The sequence below is a fragment of the Desmodus rotundus genome, chromosome 12 (assembly GCF_022682495.2).
Source record: "Desmodus rotundus isolate HL8 chromosome 12, HLdesRot8A.1, whole genome shotgun sequence".
NCBI lineage: Eukaryota > Metazoa > Chordata > Mammalia > Chiroptera > Phyllostomidae > Desmodus > Desmodus rotundus.
The window spans coordinates 94,043,884-94,049,883 of record NC_071398.1 but is presented as its reverse complement, the minus strand read 5'-3'; the positions used below and the strand labels follow the sequence as shown (position 1 = coordinate 94,049,883).

Below are 6,000 nucleotides of genomic sequence, written 5' to 3'. Positions count from 1 at the left end.
CACTCATCTGGTGTCTGAGTCTGCAGGTGACACTGCTTAGGTGCGGAGCGCAGAGTCCAAGCAGGAACGCGCGGCTGCATCCGGGGCTGGAATCCGCTTGCCTCGGGAGCCGCTGGCGGCAGCCGGGGAAGCGCCTCCGCTGCTCTGGAGCATCCCGTTCACGCTGGCCCGGGGATGGGCACCTGCTGTGCGGAGCGAGTGCAGGGACAGGTCGGCGGGCAGCCGAGCGAGCGCTGAAGCCGGAGGAACGGGCTTTGCCCATGTGCGAGGCAGTGATTTTGGGAGAGAGAGAGAGAGAGAGGGCGGGTGAATCCCTTCAGAGTTGCAAGGAAGGCGAGATCTTGGGTTCCTCTTCGGTGGAGGGACAGGGGATTCCCCTGGTCGGGTGTTGCACTTTCCTTCCCTCTGCACCCCGTGTGCACCCGGACCCAGCGCCGAAGCCCCACTTCGAGCCTGCTTTGGGTGTCTGGGATCCCGGCTGCTCAGCGGGAAGGCAGCCGGCAAGTGGTGTAGCAGCAGCAGCGGCGGCAAAGCGGGGAGCAAGAGAATTTGGAAAAAGACTTCCCTTCCCTCTCACAAGCTGAAGGGGAGGCATTCGCGTTTCCCCAAATGAGAAAGAGTCACAAGAAATCATGAAGTAGAAACTTTGGAAAGCTGCCACTGGAGATGTTACACAAAAACCTGGAATCTTTTAGGAGTCTCCTCCCAGTCGGCGGAGGTTTGGGGAGCAGCTGATACAGCCAGGAGGGCTCTTGCAAGGATCCAAGGTAATAGTGCAGGGTTGGGGTGGTTTTCCCTCTGTCCCCCTTTCGTTGTCCTTTTGGGGTGTCCCTTGGCAAGGGGATCATTTGCCCTCTTATAACCCTGTTGCCCTGGTGCCTGGCAGTTGCAGGCAGAAGGAAGGATCCCATCTCACAGTTTGTTTGGTGGGGCTGAGCGGTGCACTTGGGGGTGTAGCTCTAGAGATGGCCCTGTCCCTGCTTCATGCTGTCGCATGGCTGTCACAGGGCTTGGGCACTCTGCCTGACCTATATTGCTTTTACCTGGTTTAAGTCCTCAAAGTTGGTGCAACTCCCATTAGCTCCGGAAAATCCAGTCGGGCTGCACAATCGCAGAAAATGACAAGGACTCCTGCCTGCCCGGCAGAGACTGTACGTGGTTCACGATGTTTGAGGAGGACCCCGAAGAGCTGAGGTCAGGCTATGTGATACAGAGATGAACATAGACGCTCACGTGTTCATACAGCTTCATGACATGTCTGCGGAGGCCTGTCTCTTTCTCCCAGGCACATGCAGCTAAGAAAAAAAATTCTGAAGAGTGAGCCCCACAGGCGGCAGATCGTCTCCCCAGGGTGGTGGCAGGAGCCCATTGATTGAGTTGAGGCTGGCTGCACACTTGGAAGGAGGGGCGTGCTGACATTATCTGGCCATCTCTGTGATGGTCTGGATGCACCGTCTGGTGGTGCCTGTGGTTGTGTGTGCGTGTGCCTGTGCTCACAGCTGTATGCAGGAAGCGGGCTGCCTGCCGACAGAAACATGCATGTACAGCTCTCTGCCCAGGCCCCAGATGCTGGAGTGTTCCTTCCTCGTAGGAGCCTGAACTTGGGAGCTGCTGCTCCAGCCCAGAGGAGTTTTCTCCTCACCAAGCAGTCCCTCTGCCTGGCACATATTTAGCCAGGGTATATAGACCTAAGCCAAATATTAACTAATAATCAAGCCAATGCACTGTAACGTGATTGAACAGACCCCTCCATGAAGAACGGTGTGTGTGCTCTTCCCAGCCCTGGGAGCCGGTGCCCTGAGCAGAAAGAAATGTATGGTGAAAAGGAGAGCAATTAAAACAGCCTGCTTATAGCTGGGTCATCTGGGCCTTATCCAACAGGGACAGTGATTTGTCAGCACAGACCATCAGGAGGTGACAAGCATACTGTCAGTCAAGTATCTTTGCCTCCATCCTTCTGCAGACATGGGCATGTGGAAGGGACACTCTCTGACCACGCTCTCTCGAATGCATGCAACGCCAGTGTTAACCCAGCAGCTCAAGTATTTTACAGAATCCCCTGGGGGGCAGTCTGATGACATCAGGCGGCAGCAGAGGGATGCTGGAGTTGGTGTCTTTTCCCTTTCGACTTCACACAGTTGTGTGTATGTTATTTGTTTAAGGCAGGACTCCCGGAGTTCCCTCTCAGCTGGAATAAGTTGCTTTGCAGCTTGAGGGGCATGACCCAGCAAGGCTCCCATATGGTCCTGGAACCTTACTGATGTCACTGCTGTTGCCTACTTTGGGGAACGATGCCCGCTGGGCTTCTGGAGGAGAGATAGGATTTGGGCCGGTGCAGAGCATGGATACCATGAGATGTTTGAAGAAAAGGGAGCACATGTCAGCCCGTGGGCTTCCCTACTGGAGGGCAGCTACCCCCACAGGGTTTGACAGGTGGGCTGCAGCCATGGAGAAGACAGAAGCATCCCTGGCTCGGCTTCTCCCTCCTCAGCCAAAATGGGGCCAGCTTTGGCTCCCAGAATGGGGTGATGTGTGCTGCAGTGTGGGCACCAGAGGAGGAGAGGAGGGAAGGGCTGGGGAGGGAGGAGCGAACCTGTGCTGGTAGCCCTGGGCTAGTCTCAAGGCTGGGGAGCATCTGCTCCTTTCTGGCCCTTAAAGATCATCCTCTGGGTGTTCCTTTCTGGTCTCCTAACAGGTTGTTTACTGAGCAAGGCCAGAGGGCAAAGAACGTCCCTGCGTCATCAGCTCCTTCTGATCCTCTCTCCCCAGGCACAGGCTAGCCACTGGGGAGCGTCACATTAAAGAGATCCCCTCCTCCCTGACATGCTCCAAAATCCCTCCCCTGCTCACAAACAAGAGGTAATCTGGAGGGATGGAGACATCTGCGTGGGCACTTTCTGCTGACTGGGATGCTTAGTGTTGAGGTTTCCTGCTTAGTGGTTTGTTTTCCCCACTGTGCAGTGTATTTTTGGCAATTCCACTCTTTCTCTTAAATAAGACCTTGTCTACATTTTATAACGACATCCTTTTCCAGAGGGCTGGGAGCATTGTAGGGAGCTCACCTAATTAATCCTCACATGGCTTATTGTCTCATTAATCTTTGATTACCCTAAGAAATAGAGCTAGAATGATTCTAGCCTCCTTCTTGGAAAAGCAAGGGCAGAGGACCCGGGGGATGGTGACCCAACTGCTTTTACTCGGGGCCACAGGGCAACGAAGGGAAAGTCGGGGGTGGAGTGGGTCTCCCCACCCCAGGCTCCAGGGCTTCTCCTAAGGATTGGCTTAATCTCACAACCATGTTGTGATTCGGTTTCTCTGTATTCTGCAGGAAGGGGAGGTTGCAGGGACAGACAGCTTGCCTCTGGCACTGGCCTCAGGGCACTGGGGGGCACACCTTGCCTTTGCCCTCAGTGATCTTACAGTCTGGTTAGGAAAACAGGCTTACATCTGGGAAAAGGCAAATGGCAATCTACATTCTAAGCAGCCGTTCAATACCAGAGATTCGTGAGGCTGACCTAATTAATCTGCAATTGATTTGTCCAGATAATGAGAGCTATCTATCAGTCCTGCAAGGAGGGATCGTTTGTATTGCGCCTCGGGGGGGTGGGGTGGAGTGGGATTTGTTGAAAGAGGGAGAAAAAAGGGAAAGGACGCCAGCTGGCAGAGATGCTGAGGGCAGCACAAGTTAAAAGGGCGGGATCATGTGATGGGGGCAGGGCGGGTTACCCTATGCCACTTCTCCACTTGCATCCTGGAAAGACCCTACACTTGGGTTGATTATTTGAAGCGCATTTTAGCCTAGAGGACACTGCTCCTCGGACCAGGCAGAGGACTGAAATGTTGGACATCTCTCTAGGCGTTGAAAATTACCTAGCCTTCCACCCACTCTCAGTGAGCCTAAGCCGTACATTATGGGAAAAACAGAGCTGAAGGTCAGAGCGCTTATCAATACCTTATCACAAAAACTGGATGAAGCTATGGAGGGCTCCCAGGCAAATTTCAAGAAAACAGGAGAAAAATCTTTTCATATTTTAGAGGCAGACTCTCCTAAGAGAGAGCCTTGCTTTTCTTCCATTTCCTGTCTCCCCACCCAAAAGTCCCTGTTGGGGTTTACTTAGAGCCGGCAAAATGCCAAAGCCCTTAGGCACTTCGCATTGAGCAGGAGATTTTCAGTCTTAAGATTCTTGAGCATGCCCATGTACATAACCTCTTGTCTCCCTCATCTTTCCCTTTTAATAAAACATATGCTGTAGCAGTCACAAAGGAGGAGGCCACAAAAAGCAGAGGGGGTGGGGTGCGGGATCGCCTGCAGCTATACCACGGGTACCGTGATGGCTCTGCCTAGCAGCAGAAGGGAGAAGCAGTCTGCCAGCCTGGGCAACCCCAAGGAAGGGCCAACGGCTACAGACCACCAGGAGATGGCTGTGACTGGTCGGCCACACTCATTTGCTCCACCAGTGAGCCCAGTCTCCTGGAGGGAAGGTCAAGGCAAGGCATAGGTCCTGGGAGAGAGCTGGTGAAGCAACCACCCTATTCATTGGTCTTCACGGGGTTGGAAACACCTGTTCACCCAGCATGTCCCTAGTTGCTGGGTGGCCCCATTCCAACATGGAGGAAGTCCCTATCAGGCACTGAAAGTGGAATGGCTTGCCTAAAGTCACATCCTATTTGCTCTTAGATCAAGAGGAAAATCCCCAAGAACCCCATCTGCTTGATTGCTTCGTCCTAGGAGTTCGCCTCTGGGACAAGTCCTGAGGGACATGTTCTTGTTCTTGAAAACCCTCCCCTAGGCCTTGTTCTGGTCCTAAATGACCATCCAGCTGGAGTGTGGGGCCTCCACCTTTTTTCTTTATTTTGGAGGGAGTATCCAGGGCCCCATTTGGGGGCTAAGACAGAGGTCCAGGCCCCTGTGTGTGGTTAGTGACTGTGGCTAAAGCCACTTCTCCTTGAGAGTGAAGAGGTTGTCAGCTCAGTTATGCTTCGGACTAGGGGCTGCGGAGGGCAGGTCTCATCTGACCAATTAGGATGCAGTTTGGTCTCTCCTGAAATTGTTACTCTGCCATGCAGATGGGTGTAAAGTTGAGTAGAAGACAGCGTGGATTCTTTAACAGCCAGTTCCATCATTCCTTTCACTGAAGCTCCCATGAATTGCAAATATTTGGGGAGTGGCTTGAGCAAAGGGAGTGGGCCGCCCAATACCCCACAAAACTGAGCTCTAGCTGCACTATGCTACTGAGACGCTGGCCACCAGCCCCACGTGGAGCTTGGGCACTTGAAAGTGTGCTGTCAGTGTAAAATACACAATGAATTTTGAAGACATCATTAAAAAAAAAAAGAAAAGAATAGAGCCTTGACTGGTGTGGCTTAGTGGATTAAGTGCCAGCCTGTGAACCAAAGGGTCGCAGGTTCAATTCCCAGTCAGGGCACATGCCTGGGTTATGGGCCAGGTCCCCAGTAGGGCACACGTGAGAGGCAACCACACATTGATGTTTCTCTCCCTCTTTCTCCTCCCCTTCCCCTCTCTCTAAAAATAAGTAAGTAAAATCTTTAACAAATAAATTTTAAAAAATAAAATATCTCATCAGTAATTTTTAAATATTGTTTCCATGTTAAAATGGTTGGGTTAAATAAAATATATCAAGATTAGTTTCACCCATCTCTTTTTACTCTTTCATGGGGGTCCTGGGAAAGTTAAATCATGTATGCGGCTCGCATTATGTATCTTTTCGACAGTGCTGGCCTAGGCCCTGCAGAGGTGTGAGTCAGGAGGAGCCCGAGACGTGGGAAGAGAGAGTGCAGTGGGAGGGATGACACCTGAGGTCCAAGGCCACGGAGGCCACAGCTAGCTTACACTGGCTTCTACCTGAGGGACCTCATCAACTCACTGGGCCTACCCAAAGCATTCGAGGAGCCTAGCGGCTGTCATTTCACACGTGAACAGTCCGCAGGTAGCCTGACCTGGTCCCTTCATCCTAATATTTTTGAGTTTCTGCCTGACAG

General features: G+C 52.5%; 1 protein-coding gene across 1 annotated transcript in view; it reads left to right on the top strand.

Moving 5' to 3' along the window:
* Nucleotides 1–6,000, top strand: part of BRINP2 (BMP/retinoic acid inducible neural specific 2) — a 91,944-nt gene continuing 85,944 nt past the window's right edge. Inside the window, exon 1 of the mRNA XM_053915392.1 lies at nucleotides 1–767. The gene's annotated coding sequence lies outside the window, so the exon portion shown is untranslated. The remainder of the gene's footprint in view (nucleotides 768–6,000) is intronic.